The following is a 24717-nucleotide window of genomic DNA, read 5'->3' as shown; positions in this document are numbered from 1 at the left end:
GGGACTGGAGCCCCTGGGAGGGACCTGTGAGAGAAGAAAGGTCTACATGGGTGGCCCCTTGCCCTGGAGCCCTCCTTGCCTTCTGGGAGGTCCACTGGGACAGAGGGACTGGAGGGGCCTGAACTCTGCTCATGAGGAGTGCGTGCATGCTGGCTTGCTAGCAATCAGGGCAGAGAGAGACCTGCTCTGACAGCTACCACCTCCCGCACTTCCCAGCCTGAAATGCACTCCCAGTGGGGCTGCTAGTACCAGCAGCAGCTAGGCACTGAAACTCGGGCGGACCCTGGGAGAGGACTCAGTCTAGCTGTGCAGAGACAGCCTAGAGCATAGTCCAGGCCTAAGAATTTTTCGCGCATGCAGGGCTAGGTATGGGTCCATCATAGGAACACAATTGTCAGCGTGCTTATGGTGGTGAGTGGCTCTGGCAGTGGTGGGCTTTCTGAGATGCACATTGTGGAGGTGCGGCTGACATTGGAGCCCATTATCAGTGCTCCCATAATGGGGGCGGGTTTGGGGGTGTGTCCAGCAGCAGAGGACTTTGTTGGTATGCACATCGGGTGGCGGGCAGCATCACAGAATCCCGTGTCTCCAGTGGATAGCCCCTGGGTAGGAGTATGCAGTGGTTCTTCCCCAGAGGGAGTGGTCCAGTTCTGCCCTTCTTACATTGCAGCCCGTAGCTGGATCTGGGGCCAACAGGTCCTGGCAGAGACCTACCATAGAGGCAGCATATGTTCCAGGCTGCAGCACAACCACCTCAGTTCCTGTAGCCACAACACCCTGGCCCCCAGTGACACTCTAGCACTAGATCTGGGATGAACACAAAGGAGAAAGGCATGCAAGCTTGGGCTGCTTCTGTGCAGAGCCGCAGATGCCTGCATGGGTGGCACGTAGGTTTGCTGTAACTACACAGGTCTCACTTGCTTCAGCACTCACCTCCTTGGTGAGAAAGCACACACTTAAGGGCAACAAAGCCTTATTGAAACCAACCCTCAGGGCTTCTACTCCAACAAATGGGGATCAGACCCTGCCCCCAACAGGGTTGTGACAGCCACAGAGCAAAGGGGAAGCCCTGCCCAACATCCAGTGCAGGCTCTGGTCACCACAACACTAATCACACCCCCTATCAAGGGGATAATGGCCAGCACAATACATGGCAGGCATCCATACTAAACTCAGCCCTCACACCAAAAATATTGGGCTCATATAGTCTACACAGTGATGCTCCTACATAAAAACAGCCTTTTAAGACCACAGCAGAGGGACTTCCCCGGCGGTGCCGTGGTTAAGAATCCACCTCTCAACGCAGGGGACATGGGTTTGAGCCCTGGTCCAGAAAGATCCCACATGCCGTGGAACAAATAAGCCCATGTGCTACAACTACTGAACCTGTGCTCTAGAGCCTGTGAGCCACAATTACTTATCCCACAAGCCACAACTACTGAAACCTGCATGCCTAGAGCCCATGCTCCGCAACAAAGAGAAGCCAGTGCAATGAGAAGCCCACTTGCTGCAACTAGAGAAAGCTCACATGCAGCAACGAAGACCCAACGCAGCCAAAAATAAAAAATGAGACCACAGTAGATAATTGTTTCTCCTAAATTCATGAAGACAGAGAAATTTAAGTAAAATGAAAAAGCAGAGGAACTACTCCCAATTGATAGAAATGCAGATCACTGTAACAAGGAACTAGAAACTATAAAGAGGAATAAATCAAAATTAGACAACTCAATTGCTGAGCTAAAAACTGATCTAGGGCTTCCCTGGTAGTGCAGTGGTTAAGAATCCACCTGGCAATGCAGGAGACATGGGTTTGACCCCTGGCCCAGGAAGATTCCACATGCCATGGAGCAACTAAGCCTGTGCGCCACAACTACTGGGCCTGCATTCTAGAGCCCGCATGCCACAGCTACTGAAGCCTGTGTGCCTAGAGCCCATGCTCTGCAACAAGAGAAGCCACTGCAATGAGAAGCCCATGCACCACAACATAGAGTAGCCCCTGCTCACTGCAACTAGAGAAAGCCCATGCACAACAATGAAGACCCAACACAGCCAAAAATTTTTTAAAAAATTAAAAATTTTTAAAAAGTTCGTTTAAAACAAACAAACAAACTGATCTAAAAGCAATGAATAGTAGACTAAATAATGCAGAACAATGAATAAGTGCTGCAGAGGATAGAATAATGAAAACCACCCAATCAGAACAGCAGGAAGAAAGACAAATGAAGAAAAAAAAAAAAAGACAGCAACATACAAGATCTATGGGATAATATAAAGTATGCCAACCTATGCATAGGGGTTCCAGAAGGAGAAGAAAATGGGATCAAAAATGTATTTGAAGAAACAATGGCTGAAAACTTCCCAAACTTAAAGCAGGAAATAGATATACAGGTATAGGAAGCACACAGGGTCCCAAACAATATGAACCCAAACAGACTCACACCAAGACATATCATAACTAAAATGGCAAAAGTTAAAGATAAAGAGAGGATTCTAAAGGCAGCAAGAGAAAAAAAAATTCAGTTACAGGGGAACCTCCCCATAAGGCTGTCAGCTGATTTCTCTACAGAAACTTTGTAGACAAAAAGGAAAGGCATGATATATCCAAAGTCCTGAAAGGAGAAAACCTGCAACATAGGATATTCACTCAAAAGATTATCAGAGCCTTTAACACCCCAGTGACATCAATGGACAGATCTTCCAGACAGAAAATCAATAAAACAACAGAGGTCCTAAATGACACAATAGAACAGTTGAACTTAGTTGATATCTACAGGATACTACATCCAAAAATACCAGATTACACATTCTTTTCAAGCACACATGGAACATTCTCTAGGATAGACCACATACTAGGACACAAAATAAGCCTCCACAAATTTAAGAGGATAGAAATTATTTGAAACATTCAAAGATTTCAAGCATTCTGACCACAATGGTATATAACTAGACATCAACCACAGAAAGAAAAATGTGGAAAAAAATGATCACATAGAGACTAAACAATATGTTACTAAAAAAACAGTGAGTCAACAATAAAATCAAAAAAGAAATCTGAAAACATCTCATGACAAATGGCAATGAAAACACAGCCTTACAACATCTATGGGATGCAGCAAAAGAAGTTCTGAGAGGGAAGTTCATAGAGATACAGCTCTTCCTCAAGAAACAAGAAAAATCTCAAATAAACAACCTAACCTACCACCTAAAAGAATTAGAAAAAGAAGAACAAACAAAACCCAAAGTCAGCAAAAGGAAGGAAATAATAAATATTAGAGAGGAAATAAAATGGAGATAAAAAATGATAGATCAATAAAGCTAAGAGCTGGTATTTTTAAAGGATAAACAAAATTGACAAACCTTTAGCCAGACTCACCAAGAAGAAAAGAGAGAGGACCCAAATAAATAAAATAAGAAATGAAAGAGAAGAAATAACAACAGAGACTTCAGAAATTAAAAAAAAATCATAAGAGAATACTATCAACAGTTATATGCCAACAAACTGGACAACCTAGAAGAAATGGACAAGTTTCTAGAAACATAAAGCCTGCCAAAACTGAGTCAAGAAGAAAGAGATAATTTGAACAGCCCAATCACTAGAAATGAAATAGATTCTGTAATTAAAAACAAACAAACAAACAAAAAAACTTCCTGCAAACAAAAGTACAGGACTGGATGAATTCAGTAGGGAATTCTACCAAACATAAAAAGAAGAACTCCTACCTATCCTTCTCAAACTATTCCAAAAGATTGAAGAGGAGGGAAAACTTCCAAAGCCTTTCTATAAAGCCACCATTAGTCTGATACCAAAACCAAAGACATTACAAAAAAATTACAGGCCAATATCTTTGATGACTATAGATTCAGAATCTTCAACAAAATATTAGCAAACCAAATCCAACAATACATAGAAAAGATCATACACCATTATCAAGTTGGATTCAATCTAGGGTTGCAAGGATGGTTCAATGTATGCCAATCAATCAATGTGATGATACACCACATTAACAAAAGAAAAGACAGAAACCACGTGATTATCTCAATAGATGCAGAAAAAGCATTTGATAAAACTCAACATGCATTCATGATTAAAAACTCTCACCAAAGTGGTATAGAGGGAACATATCTGAACATAATAGAAGCCATTTTTGACAAACCCATAATACTCAATGGTGAAAAGCTGAAAGCCTTCCCACTAAATTCTGGAACAAGACAAGGTCTCCCCACTCACCACTTCTATTCATATAGTATAGAAGTCCTAGCCACAACAATCAGACAAGAAAAAGAAATAAAAGGTATCCAGGTTGGAAGGAAAGAGGTAAAATTGTCATTATATGCAGATGACATGATACACGATATAGAAAACCCAAAAGTCTCCTCCACAAAAATACTTTTAGAACTAATAAATAAATTCAGCAAGGTAGCAGGATACAAGATTAATATACAGAAATATGTTGTATTTCTTTACATTAACAATGGAATATCAGAATATTAAAAAAGTCCCATTTAAAATCACATCAAAAAAATAAATAAGAATAAACCTGAAAATTATAAAACATTGATAAAGTATATTGAAGATCATTCAAAGAAATGAAAAGATATCCCATGCTCTTGGATTGGAAGAATTAATATTGTTAAAATGGCTGTACTACCCAAAGGAGTCTACAGATTTTATGCAATGCTTATCAAATCACCCATGACATTTTCCACAGAAATAGAACAAATAATCCTAAAATTTACACAGAAGCACTACAGACCCAGAATTGCCAAAGGAACCCTGAGGAAAAGGAACAAAACTGGAGGCATAAACCTCCCAGACTTCAGACAATACTACAAAGCTACAGGAATCAAAACAGTTTGGTATTGGCACAAAAATAGACATATAGATCACTGGAACAGAACAGAGAGCCCAGAAATAAACCCACCCATCTATGGTCAATTAATTTTTGACAAAGAAGGCATATACAATGGAGAAAAGACAGTCTCTTTAGCAAATAGTGTTGGGAATGCTGGACAGACTCATATAAATCAATGAAGTTAGAACATTCCCTCACACCATGCACAAAAATAAACTCAAGGTGTTTTTTTTTTTTGTCTAGATGTCCAAGTAAGATATGACACCATTAAGCTCCTAGAAGAGAACATAGGAAAACATTTTCAGACATAAGTTATAGCAATATCTTCTTAGATCAGTCTCCCAAGGAAAAAGAAATAAAAGCAAAAAATAAACAAGTGGGAACTAATCAAACTTAAAAGCTTTTGCACAGCAAAAGAAACCATCAACAAAACAAAAAGACAGCCTACAGAATGGGAGAAAATATTTGCAAACTATGTGACTGACAAGGGGTTAATTTCCCAAATTTACAAACAACTCATACAGCTCAATATCAGAAAACAAACTACCCAATCAAAAAATTGGCAGCATACTAAATAAGCATTTCTCCAAAGAAGACATACAGATGGTCAACAGGCACATGGAAAGATGCTCAACAGTGCTAATTATTAGAGATATGCAAATCAAAACCACAATGAGGTATCACTTTACACTGTTCAGAATGGCCATCATCAAAAAGTCTACAAATAATAAATGCTGGAGAGAGTGTGGAGAAAAGGGGACTCTTCTACACTCTCGGTGGGAATGTAAATTGGTGCAGTCACTATGGAAAACAGTATGAATAGTTCTTAAAAACTGACAATTGAGCTACAATATGATCCAGCAATCCCAGTCTTAGGTATATGTCCGGAAAAGAGAAATATTCTAATTCAAAAAGATTCAAATAGTTTATGGCAGCACTATTTACAATAGCCAAGACATGGAAACAACACAAATGCTCATTAACAGATGATTGGTTTAAGACATACACTATATATACAAAGCGGACTATTACTCAACCATAAAAAAGAATGAAATATTGCCATTTGCAGCAACATGGATGGACCTAGAGAATATCATACTAAGTGAAGTAAGTCAGACAGAGAAAGACAAATATTATATGATATCACTTATATGTGGAATCTAAAAAAATAATACAAATGAATCTAGATACAGAGCATAAACTGTCTCACAGACATAGAAAACAAACTTATGGTTACCAAAGGGTAAAGGGGTCAGGGGCGGGAAATTAGGAGTATGAGATTAACAGATTCAAACTACTATACAAAAAGTAGATGAGCAACAAGGATTTACTGTATAACACAGGGAACAATATTCAGTATCCTATAATAACCTATAATGGACAATAGTCTGAAAAAAAATGTAAATGAATCACTTTGCTGTACACCTGAAGCTAACACAGTATTGTAAATCAACTATACTTCAATAAAAAATAAATTAAATAAAATATAACTATAGAATAATTTTAGATAAAAGAAAAATTGGGACAAGAGTACAGAGAGTTCCCATATACCCCATATGAAGTTTTTCCTATTATTAACATCTTAGAATATTATGGTACATTTGTCACAATTAATTGACCAATATTGACATTTTATTATTAACTAAATACATACTTTATCCATATTTCCTTAATTTTTACCTAATGTCCTTTTTCTCTTCCAGGATCCCATCCAGGGTACCATATTATATTGTCATCACGTGTCTTAGCTTAGACAGTTGTTTATAATTTTTTGGTAACAGCTTTACTAAGATATAATTCACTTACCATGTACTTCACCCATTTGAAGAATACAATTCAATATTTTTTCACTGTATCCAAAGTGTTGTGCAACCATCAGCACAATTAATTTAAAAAATTTAAATCAGAGAGGAAAATAGGAAAAAATGAACAAAAAAATAAATTTAAAATGTCATTGATATTTAACTATGTAGTTTACTGGTCTTATTTCTTCATGAAATTCAAGTTACTTGTTCTTTCATTTCAGCCTGAAGGATTTCCTAAAATTCCCCTTTATTTTTTGAAGGATAATTTTGCTGGATATAGAATTCTTGGTTGACAGGTTTGGTGTTTTTTTTTCTTTTAGCACTTTCAATAGTCATACCATTGCCTTTTGGCTTCAGCCAGAAGATGAGAAATCAGCTATTAGCCTTATTGAGGATCCCTTGTTCATGTTCATGAAGAGTCACTTCTCTTTTGATTTTTAAATATTCTCTCTTTGTCTTTAGCTTTTGACCGATTATGATATCTAGATATGGATCTCTTCGAGTTTAACTTACTTGAAGTTCACTGAGCTTTGTGAATGTGTGGGTTCATTTCTTTTATCAAATTTTGGAAGTTTCCACCCATTATTTCTTCAAATATTCTTTCTGCCCTTTTCTCTCACTCTAGCTTCCCATTAGGCTTGTGGGATTCGCAGTATGCTTGCTGATGTCACAAAGACCCTTAAAGATCTTTGAGAATCTGTTTATTTTTCTTCATTCTTTTTTCTTCTTATTCCTCTGACTGAAAAATTTCAATTGATCTGAATTATTTCAGTTAATCTGAATTGAATGTTCAAGTACACTGATTCTTCTTCTGCCTGCTTACCTCTGCATTATATCTTAAATTGAGCCCATATAGTAAATTATTCATTTCAGTTATACTTTTAACTCCAGCTTTCCTGTTTGATTCCTTTTTATAAATTCTATCTTTTTATTTTTGTACGCTGTATTTGGTGACGCATTGTTTGCCTGATCCCTTTTGTTCTTTAGACATAGTTTCCTTTACCTCTGTGGAATACTTAAATTGCTGATTTAAAAGTTTAGTCTAATAAGTTCAATGTTTGGGCTTCCTAAGGGACAATTTTCACTGGATTCCTGTGTATGGATTTTTTTTTTGCATGTCCCATATCTTTTTTGTTGTTGAAAACTAGACATTTCAAATAATATATATGACAACTCTGAAAATCTACACTACCCAGCTTTTGCTATTGCTGTTTTTTGTAGTTTTTCTTGTTAGTTTAGTGACTTTTCTGAAATAGGTCTCTAAAATCTATGTATTTGTCATATGTGGACACTGAAGTCTCTCAGTGATCAGCTAATTATTGGACAGAAATTGCCTTAAATGCCTGTAACTAATAAGTCTATTGGTATTTGCCAAGGGGCTCTGTGTGCATGTTTGGGAATATCTTCAACACTCAGTCAGGTGATTTACAGCTCTGCCTCTGTCTTAACTTGATGCTTACAACAAAGCCTCAAAGCCAGTCAGAGGTGAGAACTTGGGATTTTCCTCAAGTCTCAGATCTTTCTTGAACACGTGTGTATCTTTATGCATGTGCATGACCTTTCAGCCCCTATAGACACCTTATTCCTTAGCTTTTTATTTCAAGCTTTTTGGTTAGTCTATTGTTTGCCCCAACTGTTATTCACTGCCTCAGGCAACCAAGATTTTAAAACATTTGACAAATGCCTTCCAAGGACAACCTTTTAGCACTGGACTAATTTGAGTGAAGTCAAATAAAACCTTTTGAGTGAGGTCTTCTAGGGAACCATCAGATCGGTCATATAATGGCCCCCTTTTGGTGATGAGGCTTTGAAAGAGAGCTCCAGCCTCATTTTGCTCCCTCTTGTACAGTATTAGGAATGCAGGCTATTATTTTTCAAGGCCTCCACAGTGCTGAGGAGTGGGGAATGTTAGGTTACAATGCCACAAATCTTGCTGCTCTCGCTGAGATTTAGTTTTTTGCTGTTTTATTTCTGACCAGTTTTGCCAGTTTTTTCATTGCTTTTATGGAGGGGGGACCTTGGCATGTCCTTATTCTGCCATTTTTGCTGACATCTTAACCTTGACAGTTTTGATTACTAGTCAAATATTTGTGGGGTGTCACTCAAGTGGGATTTAGCCTGACTTCTTTTCTCATGAGTAGACTGTAGTGTTTTCTTTTGAAGAAATACCACAGAGGTAAAATGCCATTCTTGTTACATCATATCGAGGGGACATACTATGAGAGTGACTTATCATGTAGATGTTAACCTTGATCACCTGGATGAAGTAGTGTTTTTCATGTTTCTCCACCATAAGGTTACTTTCCCCCTCCTCTTTCTGTACTGTACTTTGTAGAAGAAAGTCACTACACACAGCCCACACTTAAGAAGCGGAAGGTCTGCTCCATGTCCTTGAAAGTAGAGTTTCCAAATAACTTATTTGGAATTCTGCACTGGAGATTTATCTATTCTCTCCCAATTACTTATTTACTCAGTCATTTATTTATATCATAATGGACTCATGGAAACTTACATTTTAGGTTACGACTCAATACAATTTTATTTATCTTGTGGCTCAAATTGTTCCAACTTTGGCCACTGGGTGCTCTTTCAGTTGGCTTTACTCTCCCTTTAAGAAAAACTTTGTTAAAAAAGAAATGATATAGTAGAATTGGATTGCACTCAAACTTGATTTAATAACTGTATATAGAACTTTTACTTCTTTCAGATACAAAACAAGGTTTTAAATGTTCATGCACATGTTTAAAAATTGGACTTGGTCATGAAAAAAAACCTTAAAAATTTCTGACTATACTTTCTGATTATAATCCAATAAAATTGGAAGTAAATAATGAAAGGGTTTTTAAACAATCTTAATTACTTGCAAACTAAGAAACAGGTCTTCAGAAAACACTTGAATTCGAGAAGAAATTTAAAAGAAATCACCAGCAAAGTAAAATGACCCAGCACAGCAGAACTCTCCAAAATCTAGAGCTTTAAATGTCTTAATTTTTTCTTTTCTTTTTTTTTTTTTTTTTTGCGATACGCGGGCCTCTCACTGTTGTGGCCTCTCCCATTGCAGAGCACAGGCTCTGGACGCGCAGGCTCAGTGGCCATGGCTCACGGGCCCAGCCGCTCCACGGCATGTGGGATCTTCCCAGACCGGGGCACAAACCCGTGTCCCCTGCATCGGCAGGCGGACTCTCAACCACTGTGCCACCAGGGAAGCCCTAAATGTCTTAATTTTTAAAGAAGAAAGATAAAACTATTAAAGAAACAAAATACTCATCATATAAAGTTAGAAAAAGTAATCAAATAAACTAAGTAACTAAGAAAAGGGAATTAATAGAGGTAAAGGTCGAAATAATGAAACAGAAAAAGAGAAAGCTAAATAAATCCAGAAATTTGTTTCTTTGGAAAAAAACAATAAAGCAGAAACATTTGCAAGCCTAATTAAGCTGAGAGAGAAAGAGAGAGAGAGCAAAAATAGACAAGATTTGGAATGAGCAAGGGACTATAACCATTTAAAAATTACAGAAGAATACTGCATGCAACGATGATATCCAGGTTTAAGGCCTAAAGGAAATAGATTATTCCTAGCAAAATAGATATCACTGGAGTTTACTCAGGAATTTTAAACCTTGAATAAACTAACCATCTTAGAAAAAACTAGAAATTTATTCGAGTTCTATCATTGTTAAGGGCACCATTGTCAAGACGAGTTTGACCTTTATAGAATAGATTATTCCAATGTATTTTGATATTTCAGGGCATGGAAAATCCAGACCTCCCACATTACTTTATGAAACCAGGATAATCTTAACATCTAATTTTGATAATTCTCATAAAATATACTATCAACCAATTTTGCTTATGAATATAGAACCATTGCTGAACTCTTTTTGTTAACTTTGGGGTCATTTTAAAATCAAGACAATAATAACTCTGACTAAGTATGATTTATTCCAAGAATGCAAGGTCAATATGCTAATCTATCAATGTAACCCATTATAATAATACAGTAAATGAGATAGCCATATTATAACAATAGATACAGAAAAGATATTTGATAAAATTCAGTAGCTATTAAAATTGTGAATAAAATAGCAACAAAAGGAAACTACTTGAATCATGACTATAAATCAAGGTTCAATAATAAAATGAACTAAATAGCAAATAAACTGATTTCATATGATCTGACAATAGATAGGGGATACCTCCTATGGCTAGTATTTAGTATTGAGTCTCTAAAACTGCAACAATATAAAGCATGAAACAAAACTGGCATAAACAATGGGGGAAAAAGAACAATGCTTTTGCTAAAGGCATCTATAAACATAGAAAATCAAAAGGTTGTGTTTTTGTGGGTTTTATTTGTTTGTTTGTTTTTGCGGTACGTGGGCCTCTCACTGTTGTGGCCTCTCCCCTTGCAGAGCACAGGCTCCGGACGCGCAGGCTCAGCGGCCATGGCTCATGGGCCCAGCCGCTCCGCGGCATGTGGGATCTTCCCGGACCGAGGCACGAACCCGTATCCACTGCATCGGCAGGCGGACTCTCAACCACTGCACCACTAGCGAAGCCCTTTTTGTGGGTTTTTAAAGTTGCTTTTTTAGACGGTATCAGAATTTGGCTGGATATAAATATAACAATGAATTACATTACTCTAGAAATCAGCACATAGAAATGTTAGTTATAAATGACATTGCTATATGACATTGGTTATAAATGACAAATTACGCAGTGTTTAGAATAAATTTAAAAGAAAGGCACAGGACCTATTTGAAGATAATTATAAAATCTCACTGATAAAAGAAAGGTCTCCCCCAGAAACATGTTTCTTGAATAGGAAGACTTACGGTTAGCAGCAGTTCTCCCCAAATGATTATATAAACCTGATGAAATTCCAATTAGTAATACAAATACTTTTTAAAATCTAAATGAATAATCTTAGAATATATATTACAGAATAATGCCTAGGAATAATCTAGAAAATCATAAAGAATAACCATGTTGGAGAATTTGCTTTTTAAGGTTATGCCACAGTCACTGTATTTAAATCAATGTGATAGTTGCATGGGAATAGACAGATCAGGGATATAGAAAAGAGACTTCAAAATGAGTGTGCCAATGCTTGAGAATTTTACATATGACAAAAATGGGTACTTCTATGGGAAAATATGGGTTATTTAATAAATGCACTAGAACAATTAGCCATCCAGCTAAATTGACTCTGATCTGACACCACATCCAAAGATAAGTCCTTCCTGAACTCTCCCAGGGTTCCAGTTATGATGAACTAAGGCTACACTGCACAACCTGCCTGCCCCTGCCCCTCACTGCAGAAAACAATGATAAAACCTGGACACAATACAAAAAGTGATTACCTGAAAGTATGGGATAGTGAAGAGAAGCAGGTATACTCTAGTGGGAGGTGCATGCTCACTTGGTGGAGGGGCACAAGAAGCTTAGCAAGTTCCTCTCTGCGAGTCCACATGGCAGTGCTCACAGCAGCTTTAGGGGAAACAGCAAATTGAAGCTGGAATACTGTGAATTCTGGAGAGAGTTGGAGGGGGAGTGTGAACCCACATAATGACTCTCAAACTATGCATGTGTAGAAGACTCAAAGCAGCTCAGCTAAAGATGAAAGGTCTGAGCTGAGACTAGAGCTGCTGCTCAAAGACAGAGTTTGAAGTTTAAACCAGGCAAGAACGTTCTCTGCTAAAAACACTCATAAGAGAAAAATAACAGAATCCAGAATGTTCACAACTTAACATAATGTCCACCATATAATCCCAAATTATCTAACATATAAAGAACTAAGAAAATGGAATGTATTCTCAAGAGGAGACAAGTCAGTCAGGTATGACCCCCCAAGATTAATCAGCTGCTGCAATTAATAGACAAGGTTATTTAAATGACTATTACAACTATCCTCAATGAAGTAAAAGAAAACATATTTTCAATTAATGAAAATATTTCAGCATAGAAAAGGAAATCTCTGCAAAGAAATAAAAACAGTAAAAAGGAAGCAAATAGAAATTCTAGAAATAAAAAAATACAATTTTGGAAATTAAAAATTCACTGGATGGACTTAAAATCCAAATGGATATGAAAGAAGAAAATGTAAGCGAATATGATGATAGAATGATAAATATTGTCCAAGGTGAAGAACAGAAAGAGGATTGAAACAAGAAAAACCATTTCGATTTTTTGCTGTTCTAAAATATCTTTCATGTCCTTACTTATTGTGCTCAATCTTCCTCTAGCTTAAACATATGGAATGCAGTTATAATGACTATTTTAATATCCTTGCCTCCTAACTCTATCATCTGTGTCATTTCTGGGTCAGTTTGATTGACTTTTTTCCTCATTATGGCTTGCATTTTTTTCTACTTCTTTGCCTGCTTCTTAATTTTTGAATGTATTTTAGGCTTTGTGAAATTTTCCTTGTGTACGTTATTCTTTAATGTATACTTGCTTAAATATATTTGAGCTTCATTTTTGGATGCAGTTAAGTTGCTTGGAAACAAATTTGATCCTTTTGGGTCTTACCTTAAGCTTGGATAACAGGGAACAGAGCAATGTTCAGATTAGGGTAAAAATTTCTCCACTACTGAGGCAAACTCTCTTTAGTATTCTACCAGTTCCTATAATTATGAGGATTTTTCACTCCAGATCATGTGAACAGGCACTATGTTGGCCCTTTGTACTCCTCGAGGACTTTCCCTTCTAATCCTTTTGATAGTTTTTTCACACATGCATGTTGAAGAGTATTGGGACTCTCACAGATCTCTGGAGTTCTCTTTCCTTGCAGCTTGCTCTCTCCTCTTCAACACTCTGCTCTGCTAATTCTAGCTGCCTTAGCCCCTCTGGATCCCAGCTCCTCTCTTCAACTTAGGGAGACTGCTATGCTCGACCTGGGTTGCCCTGCCCTGTGCTGCTGCCTGAGAACTCTCTCTAGGCCATAGCTAGAGCAATTGTGGGGCTCACCTCATCTGTTCTTCATCTTTCAGAGATCACTGTCCTTTTTTGATTGATGTTCAATGTCTTGAGAAACTTTCTTATTTTGTCCTATATGTTAGTTGTTTCAGGCAAGAAAGAAAATCTGTCAAGGAAAAGATTTTGTTAGTTGTTTCAGGCAAGAAAGCAAATCTGTTAAGGAACAGATTACAGTTACTCTATCTACTCTGGGCCTCCTCAGTATCCACATCTCTCAGTCTGGGCTGTGCATCTGGGATGCTCCAGGGTCTGAGAAGATGAAAACCAGTGGGGTTTTTGAAGAAATATAAAAAGCAAATTGAAAAATTTATATAGAAAGGCAATGGACATAGAATACTTAAAACAATTTTGAAAAAGAAAAATCAATTTTTAAGACTTACACTACCTGATTTCAAAATTTACTATAAATCTGTAGCAATCAAAATTGGTATAAGGATAGTCATAGAGACCAGTGGAACAAAACAGAGTTCAGAAGTAGACCCACACTTAAATGGTCAATCAAGTGCCAAGAAAGTTTTCAACAAATGGTGCTAGAATAACTATAAATTCATATACAAGAAATGAACTTACACCTTTACCTAACACTAGAAAAAGTTAATTAAAAATGGATCATAAGGCTTCCCTGGTGGCGCAGTGGTTGAGAGTCCGCCTGCCGATGCAGGGGACACGGGTTCGTGCCCCGGTCTGGGAAGATCCCACATGCTGCGGAGCGGCTGGGCCCATGAGCCATGGCCACTGAGCCTGTGTGTCCAGAGCCTGTGCTCCACAACGGGAGAGGCCACAACAGTGAGAGGCCCACGTACCGCAAAAAAAAAAAAAAAAAAAAAAAATGGATCATAGACCTAAATGTAAGAACTAAAATAATAAAACTTCTGGAAGAAAACATAGGAGAAAAATCTTTGTGACTTTGATTACATTAAGATTTCTTAAACAGGATACAGTCAGCATAAAATATAAATGCAAACAAATTATAAAATTGACTTCATTCAGATTAAAATCTTTGGGGTTTTAAGAAACACAGTTAAGAAATAAAAATGTAAGTCATAAATAGGGAGAATTTTTTTTTTCTCAAAAACATACATCAGACAAGGACTTGTATTTAGAATATATAAAGAACTTTTCAGAAGTCAAACATCCCAATAAAAACTGGGCAGAAGGTCTTTCTAAAACAAGGACCAAATTTGTGAATGGATATTTTACAAATGAAGATATATGAATGCCCAATAAGCATATGAAAATATTCTCAACGTCATTAGTCATCAGAGAAAACCCAATTAAAAACCATAATGGCATGCCTATTAGAATGGCTGAACTGAAAATTATGGATAATACCAAGTGTTGGTGAGGATATAGAACAACTGTAAGTCTCACACATTGCTGGCTGAAATGCAAAATTGTATAGTCACTTTGGAAAACAGTCTGGTAGTACATTTAACTGTAACCATACACTTACCATGAGACCCAGAAGTTCTACTCCTAGATATTTACCCAAGAGAAGGAAAAATTTATATTCACAAAACCATGTATACAGATGTATTGCAGGACAATGTATAATAGGCAAAAACCAGTGAGTGGATAAACAAATTGTGGCTTATCTATACTATGGAATTCTATACTGCAATGAGAAGTAACAAAAGATTAATGCACTCAACATCATGGATGAATCTCAAAAACATTATGCTAAGTGAAAGAAGTCAAACACAAAAGTCTATAGTGGATGATTCCATTTATGAAAAGTTCTAGAAAAAGGCAAAACTATAGTAACAGAGAGCAGATCAGTGGTTGCCTGGAGCTGGGGTTGGAGATATAAGGCTGCATAAGAAAAATTTTATAATGATGGAACTGTTCTATATCTTGATTGTGATTACTTTGTCATATACAATTATCATGATTCATCAAACTGCACACTTAAAATAAGTGTATTTTATTTTATATAAATAATACCTTAACTTTTAAAATCAAAAAAAGAAACAAAAGTTAAATAGGTTCCTCATGACTTAAATGCTCAAGTATTCAAAATGAAAAACAACAAAAAACACAATACTCCTGCAAAAAACTTCTGCAACTTAGGGGTCAAGGAGAACTTCTCAACTAAAACCAGAAACTTAGATATTATAAATCAAATTATAATAACCTTTGTATGGCTATTGAAGCAATTAAATGAATGGAAAAAATGGAGTGGGAAAAAATCATATAATACAAATGACAGATAAGGGGTAAGTTGTCCATATTATTCTAAGTACTTTTTCAAACTGACAAGAAAAATATAGTAGTTAAAATATCAGCTAAGGGAAAGTCATAGAGGAGCAAATTTAAATGGTCACAGATACATAAAAAGATGCTAAAATTCACTGGTAGCCACGAAAATGCAAATTTAAAGAGCTATGAGTTTACATTCATTAGAAAGAGCTACACACCTAATACTTGTGGGGATTTAAAGAAAATGATGCTTTCCTATTCCCGGTGGAAATGTGCAGTGTTATAGCCCTTGGCAGAAATAACCTAGCAGTATTTATTAAAAATAAAAACACATGTATCATTTAACCTTACCAGGCTTCTCCCAAGAATGCCAATAGAAATAAAAGCAGATCTATTAATGGGCATGGGCACTAAAGTGTTATTGCAGCATTGTTTCTAACAGCACAACGCTGGATTAAAGTGCATGCCAGTCAAGAGGGGAATGGTTGAATACATTCTATAGCATTCATACTCCATTCTGTTGAGCAATTGGTGAAATGAGTGAATTAGAGCTATAGTAGGGGACTTTACCACTTATTGAGTAAGAAATGCAAGATACAGAAAAGGGTATATAATAGTCTGCTTTCTTTTTTTAAAAAAACAAAAACTAAAATCCCAGTTTACATACATTCCTGTGTACGTGTATGTGCATATTTGTTATAGTATTGTGAGCATGAAGGAAAAATACGGAAGGATTCATACCAGATTTTTAAATCCTTCTCCCAATGTGACCCATGTTGTGTGTGTTGATATATGTGTAGGTAGGGGTGGAGCCAAGCAACAAACAAACAAACCAAACAACAAACCATGCATTTGGAAAGCATGTATATAATCAGGTGTGTATTGTATTGAATATGAGTCAGATAAGTTAGGTTACTCCTCAGTAGTAAACAATTTAACTATCAGTGCATCAATTTGAAAAACATTTATTTCTTGCTCACAAAAACTCTGAGGGTCTGGAAGACTCTCCAGAGCAATTTTCTCAACAGATTGGTTTAGACTTCCAGGCCATTTAGATCTTATGGACTCTTCCTATCAACCTGTATTTTCATGATTGATGCGGTAAGGGAAAGAAGTGAATGGAGAATTGTGCAACAGCTTTTAAAGGTATTCTCCTGGATTTTATGCATGTCCTTTCCCTTTTCGTTTTTGTTTTCCATCCAAATCAAGATACACAGACATACATAAGTTCACTTAATTAGGGAAATCTGTTTTTCCTATGCTTCTCTGGAAGAGGAAGAGTAATGGAAATATTGGTGAACAGTAATGTCTTCTATATATGAATTTATTTACATAAAAAACTAAGCTTTAGGGCTTCACTGGCGGCGCAGTGGTTGAGAATCTGCCTGCTAATGCAGGGGACACGGGTTCGAGCCCTGGTCTGGGAGGATCCCACATGCCGCGGAGCAACTAGACCCGTGAGCCACAACTACTGAGTCTGCGCATCTGGAGCCTGTGCTCCGCAACAAGAGAGGCTGCGATAGTGAGAGGCCCGTGCACCACGATGAAGAGTGGCCCCCGCTTGCCACAACTAGAGAAAGCCCTAGCACAGAAACGAAGACCCAACACAGCAAAAATAAATAAATAAATTAATAAACTCCTACCCCCAACATCTAAAATAAAAAACAAAAGTAAGCTTTAAAATAACTCTGAAATAAACATACTTTATGAACAAGCAATTTACAAAATATAAGAAATGGCCAATAAAAGTGAAACTATGTATACATTAGCAGATTGGCTAAGATTATAAATGTTGATAAGGTCCAGAGATGATGAAAGTGTGGAAAAAAGAGAAATTCTCGTATAACCCTGTGTGGGAATAACTCTGTACATCCCTGAAATACAAGCAGACTGAAGATATCAAAATGGAATTTTGAATTATCTTTTGGCCCAGTAATATGACTTACAAACATTCACTCTTGAAAATAATCAGATAGGTGCATATGTAAATAAATATTCACCTCAGCATTATTTATGATAATAAAAAGGAAAATAGTCTAAAAGTACATCTATTAAGGATGAGTTAATTAAAGTATGATAAATGCATATAATATGAGAACCCTTAAAAGAGATGAGGTCCATTTAATTTGTTTTAACAAAAAATATTCAAAGAATATGTTTTGGTTATCTGTTGCTATGTTACAAACAACCCCAGAACTTTGGAGTTTAAAATAACCATTTTAGTTTAGGAAGTCCTCTCTGGTTACAATACAGAGAATGCATTGAAAGGGGTCATGTCTGGTTGAGGGAACCCATTTAGGTGGCTGCTGCAGTGAGCTAAGTGAGACAAGCAAAGATGTAGTAACATCTTGTATTTATAGTTTGGGACTTCAGTTTTTTCACTTAATGTCCCATAATTATATTTTCCCATTTCATTAAAACTTTCTTGGTAATCATTAAAAAAAGCAATGATTTCACTCTGCATCTGATTTTGTAGATCAGGAATCAAGAAGGGCTCAGCTGGATGGTTTGTTCTTGACCCCCCCAGATACATCAGCTGGGTCAGCTGGGATGGAAGGATCCACTTTCAAGATGACTTCTTCATTTGCCTGTCTGGTGCCTTGGTGAACTTTGTTTTCCTCACCTCTCAACATGGAATCTCATCTTCCAGGCCTTCTTGGGCTTCCTGAAGAGCATGATGGTCTCAGGAGAGTCCTAATTCTTACATGGTGGCCAGCTTCCAAGAAGTAGGAAATGGAAGTTGCCAGGCCATTTAAGGGCTAGGTACAGAATGAGCATAACATTATGACAGCCATATTCTATTGACTGAAGCTGTCCAAAGGCCTTCTCAGATTCCAGGGGGTGGAGAAATAACCTTTTCTCATCAAAGAATGGATTGAAGGGAGCAAGGACACTTGCAGAAGTGCATGCAGGATGGGGATATTGATGTGGTCCTCTTTGGAAAATGCAGTCTGCTACAATATTATATGATTCAATTTTCATAAATATTGATATTTCTTTATATTTAAAGATCTAGAAAAAGTATGAAGATAAAACAATGTTTCTGTGGATCATAGCAATTTTGAGTAGACACTGTTTTTTACTTTAGATTCTTCAGTGTTTGATTTTTTTTTTTACAGTAAATGAATTACTTTTATAATCAGCAAATTTAAAAAAAACAATTTTGATATTAAAAAGAAATAGGTTGTTTAAAGTTGTTTGCTCAAGGAATTTTCAGTGCTCAAAGCATGCATTTAAATGGATGACATTTTTTTCTCTCTGTGGAAAATTTCGGGAGGAACCTCTACATTTAAGTTTCCATATTTGCAGATGGAGTAGGAGTGATAACTTCTTGGCAAAATTGAATTTAAAATGGATTTAAATAATAGAAGCCATTATTCAGGATGAGCTTAATGCAATCCCTACCCAGATGATTTAGGCAATGAGATGGAGCACATAAAAGCCTTACAGCTGCCTCATGCAAATTAATATATTAAAAACTTAAAGAAAAAATTTAAAGTGAAGCAGCCCAAAAACTTCAAGGAAGAAGGGCTGAGGGGTTAAGTGGCCTTTTCAGCAGTCAGGAAAATGATGTCATCCTTTAATGGGCGTCTGTCTGGTTCCTCCTCTCTATTTTCAGGATCATCATTCCTGTGGCTGTGAGTTATCAGAATAACAACAAATGTGCATATTCAAAGATTTTTTCATTGCCTTCACCCATCTTTTCAAACATACCCAGAAGTCATAATGCAGGAATTACACTGACACAATCATCCCCATGGAAACAGAGCTGGTGTCATAAACATGGCATTATGACTTCTCAGCAGGATGCAGGTGGGATTTTGGCACTGAATCTGTAAGATTTATTTAAAAACACAAATGTCTAAGAAAATAACACCAAGGAAAAAAAGAAAAAAAAAGAAGAAAGAAAGGGCATAGAGTTGCCCCTATAATATACATGCCTTGCTTTTTGTTTTCGATGTTTTCCATGGATTTGTTCGCCTATAGCAGGGCTTGATTTTGCCTATTCTTTTTCTTTTTTGTTGTGTTTGGCATGTTCTCAACTTATTCACTGGTTGTTCATCTTGGTAGGGGCTGCATTTTTAGATGAAGAAGTTGAGATTCCAAGAAGGGGTCTGACTTGCTCAAGTCACCTAGCAAGTTAGTAGCCCCACTGAAGCCAGAGCCCTTCTCTTGTCTTCCAATCCACACATTACAGTTTCCCTTTCAGTATCTCAGTTGTACTTTGAGAACATAATTTATGCATCAGTTAGGACATTGCTTTGGCTGGTCTAATGAGATTCCCCTCCCCCCAAAAAATAGTGTTTTATGTAAGATAGAAGTTTTTATCTCTCTCAAAGCAGTCCATGGTGTCAGGGACCCAGGCTGTTTCTATATTATTTTTCTTCCGTGTCTACTGTGTTGCCCTCATCTTCTAGGATGTCACACACCGTATCTGTACTCCAGACAGAGTAAGGGGAGGGCATCCCCCACCTTTTAAGAGTGTGATCTGAAATCTGCACGTATCACTTCTATTTACATCCCATTGGCTAGAACTTAGTCTTATGGCCACTTCTAGTTCAAGGAAAGCTGGATAGCCACGTCATCAGCTACAGGTGGTTGAACTATTATTATGGGAGAAGGGAAGAACAGATATTGGCAATGACCAGGGGTCTCTGCCATAACTTGCATCCCCTTCAAGAGAATGCCGCTTTCAGGGGGCTCTCATCTAAAATTTTTCAGCTAATGCAATGGCTGGAGTCGGATAACAGTATCTATTTCCCCAAGGGTATTTAAAATTGTAATTACTATATTAGTTATAGAGATCACTGAATTGACAGAAAGACTGAACATCAGACTGAGATCAAAACAAATTAATTGACCATTAGAGTATGTATCAAGATTGTAACAGAGACTCTCCAATTCAGTGGCTGTAAGAACAGATAAATTTATTTCTTTTTTCAACTTACAGTTCAAGATGTGTGGTCCAATGTTGATGAAGCCTTGCTCTGTGCAGATAGATATTCAAGGATCCAGGTTTATGATAAAGCTTCTGTTTTAAACATATGGCCTCTAAGGTCCCTCTGCTTGCTGCCATTCCAGTCATCAGAAGGGAAGAATAAGAGTTCAGGGCTGGGGATTTTTTTTCTTAATATGTGAGGCAGAAATTGTTCTGCTCATTCTATTTATGAGAGCTTAGTCACTTGGCACCATGGGGGCTGGGAAATATGGTTCCTAGCTGGGTTGCTACTTCCCATATTTAAATTTATTACTGTGGAAGATGGTCACATGGATATTAGTGGGCAGCTAGTGGTTTCCTCTGCAGGGTAGCACAGCTTAAATGACTGAGTGCCAACAATTTCTTTCTTTCATCCAAGTATCTTTCCAGTAAAAGATGACAGGGAGAGAAAAGGAGCGAAAGAGAGAGGGGAGAGGTTTTTGGTTAGTTAGGCTTAGGCCATGTATGCCCCCATTGGTAGCTGTAGAGGAGGAAGGAGGAAGAATCATGGAATCTCTTTATGTACCTGGATTTACATTCCCATTGTGGAGTATTGGTCAGGGGTCTCCTTCAAGGTCCTTGACTCTAGAAATATTCCTTCTTATTCCTGTTGTGTAGCAGGCCCCTTATTTCCTCTTGACAATTAGGATCAATCGCCCCAACCAACACAACTGTTTTTTGGTAGTGTATCCAGTGACATGAAGAATTCAAACAAATTATGTGGAAATTTCAACTTTTATTTCAACGTAAACATTGTTGCAACCCCCAGAGTAGAAGCCTTTTTCTCTTAAATTCTAAAACCTCTAAATTAAAAAAGTCCAAATGTATAGAGATGGGAAGAAAATAGTATAAGTCTGCACTCTGATCAGTGGATCCTGAGTCTGCAGGAATTAGTACTAGCTTACAGCTGGAGTCCAGTAATTTCTGAACGGTCTTAGTATTTTCATTTCCTTAATGATCAGTTACACTGGCCTCTAGTCCCACTGGCCATGGTAAGGAGATTTCCAGTACACATGTGTATTATTTCAATATTCATACTCAATGTTTCCTGATTTCCCCTTTATTCCAGAGGCTCTGGATCTATGAATTGATTCAGGCCTAGGAACTCAGTAATGGGCTGTGATTCTTTTCATGGTGACTCAAGTAAGTCTTTTTTGCAAGACTCATAGCATGATCAATCATACAGAGCAAGTACAGCCTTAGAGTTGCTCATCTGTTTTGGTCCTAGAGGCGCCAATGATCAACTGACTTCTATCTAACATTATTTCACATATTTCTAATCACTACCTGAACTCTGCTTCCTATTACAGAAACAATGCTCAGTTTGCAGCAGTTGTTTAAGTGCTTCTGTCACTCCTGGATAGTATCATGCTAATTGAAAAAGGAAGATCTCATTTGAAGAGTGGCTTTTCCCATCTCCTCCCTGCAAAGCATGGCTTCTATATCCTTTTAAAAAATCAATATATTCTTGGGCTTCCCTCGTGGCGCAGTGGTTGAGATTCTGCCTGCTAATGCAGGGGACACGGTTTCGAGCCCTGGTCTGGGAGGATCCCACATGCCACGGAGCAATTAGGCCCGTGAGCCACAACTACTGAGCCTGCGCGTCTGGAGCCTGTGCTCCGCAACAAGAGAGGCCACGATAGTGAGAGGCCCGCGCACCGCGATGAAGTGTGGCCCCCGCTTGCCACACTAGAGAAAGCCCTCACAAAGAAACAAAGACCCAACACAGCAAAAATAAATAAATTAATTAATAAACTCCTACTCCCAACATCTTATTAAAAAAAAATTCAATACATTCTTATGCCAGAAATGCAAACATTTGAAAATAAAAAATGTATGATTTATTAACAAACTAAGTAAGAAAAAACACAATCATTTTGATGAATGTATAAAAAATCATTTAACAGAATCATCTAGTTATGATTTTAAAAAACCTCTCAGCAAAATTATAATAAAGGAAATTTCTCAATCTGAAAAAGGGCAGCTGCAAACCGCCCCTCATATAATTAATATCATATTTAATAGTGAAAGACTGAATACTTTCTTCCCCAAATAAGGAATTAAACAGGATGTTTTCTCTCATCACTTCTATTCATTTTGTTGGAGGTCTTAGCCAGCACAAGAAGACAAGAAAAAGAAATAAAAAGCATCCAAATTGAAAAAGAAGAGGTAAACTGTTGTTATTGGCAAATGGCACGATCATCTATGCAGGCAATCCTAAGGAATCTACCAAAAAACTATTAGAACAAATAAATGAGTTTAGCAAAGTTGCAGGGTACAAGATCAATATGGCAAAATCAATATATTTCCATATATTTATAATAAAAAATTAAATTTAAAAAATGATACCATTTACAATATCAAAATATACGTAAAAACTTAAGGACAAAATTGACAAATGATGTGCAAAACCTGTGTACTGAAAACTACAAAATATTGCTGACAAAATTAAATAGAATGATATACCAGGCTCATGCACTGGAAGACTCAATATTATTAGGACATCAATTCTTCCCAAATTGATCTACAGATTCAATGCAATCACAATCAAAACCCACAGGCTTTATTTGTGGAAATAGACAAACTGACTTAATAGATTAGTGGTGATGGTTGTATAATATTATAACGTACTTGATGTCACTGAACTGTACACTTAAAAATGGTTAAACGGCAAATTTTGTGTTACGTATTTCTTACTAGAAAAAAATATTTTCGAGTTAAAGAAAAGCTTATCTCAAAATGCAAAGTGCCTAAAATAACCAAAATTATTTGAAAAAAAGGACAAAGGGAGAGGACTTTCATTACCTGATTTCCAGACTTATTATAAAGCTTTAGGAATCAAAATAGCATGGTATTGACCTAAAGACAGATACAAAGAAGAGTGGAACAGAACAGAGTCCAGATAGACCCACATATGTATGGCTACTTAATTTCTCACAAAAGGTGCTGGAAGAATTGTATATTCTCATGGGGCAGGGGAGATCTTTGAACTTTACCTCATACCAGATCAAATACATAAAAATGGATCATAACACAAAATGGATTACAGACCAAAATATAAAATCTACAATTAAATTTTGGAAGAAAACCTAAAATGAGATCTTAATTACCTTGGGAAATTTTCTTAACTATGACACAAAAAACACTAAAATCATATATTGAACTTTATCACACTTAAAACCATTCACTCTTCAAAAGATACCCTTAAGAAAACTCAAAGGTAAGCCACAGATTGAATGAAAAAATTTGCAATGAAAAATACGAAAAAAGGACACTTATCCAGAAAATATAAAGAACTCTCACAACTCAATAATAATAATTGAAAAAAAACAATGTTTGAAAATGGGCAAAAGTGGTTTTTCCACTTCTGGGAAGATGGAATAGATGTACTTATCTCTAGTCTCCTTTCAAGGTATAATTAATCCCTGAACATTATATATAAAACAAACACAAGAAACCTCAGAAACATGAAGTAAAGAAGGCAGACTGGCTAGAGACCACTGGACCTAATGAGTAACATGATGATGAGTTCTCTGAGTTTTCCTTTGGCCTCATATATCCCAGACTTGGAGATGAAGAAGCTGGTGACCTGGAAATAAAAATAGGTGTAGACAAAAAAATTTCCCAACAAAGGTCACAGACAAGAGCAGCCAAGCAAGATAGAAGGAATTTAGGCAGTAACTGATCTACTCCAGCCAAAAAATATGGAAAAAATTATGGCTCTTATCCCCACCCATGCCTTCAAAGTCCTAGTGGGGAACCTAGACTTCCACCATCATGAGGGTGTAAAGAGGTATCCCAACACTACCTCCAAAGACGTGGTGTCAGGGAAGGCCAAGTAGGGGTATGGGACTTCATACCTGCTAGCCGGTAATAAGATCTAATTCCTGTGGTACTAGTGGAC

At 37.0% G+C, this 24717-nt stretch overlaps 1 long non-coding RNA gene across 1 annotated transcript; it reads right to left on the bottom strand.

Annotated features, from left to right (window-relative positions):
- Positions 1 to 9999: 9999 nt before the first annotated feature.
- Positions 10000 to 20914, bottom strand: LOC117308924 (uncharacterized). The gene is made up of 3 exons (XR_004523181.2): positions 20785 to 20914; positions 13628 to 13742; positions 10000 to 11267 (listed from the first exon to the last, which is right to left on the bottom strand). It is a non-coding gene; the product is annotated as an uncharacterized lncRNA (long non-coding RNA).
- Between the last annotated feature and the right edge of the window lie 3803 nt (positions 20915 to 24717).

This window comes from Tursiops truncatus, chromosome 19 (genome assembly GCF_011762595.2).
Source record: "Tursiops truncatus isolate mTurTru1 chromosome 19, mTurTru1.mat.Y, whole genome shotgun sequence".
NCBI lineage: Eukaryota > Metazoa > Chordata > Mammalia > Artiodactyla > Delphinidae > Tursiops > Tursiops truncatus.
This window is presented reverse-complemented; position numbering and strand designations above follow the sequence as displayed.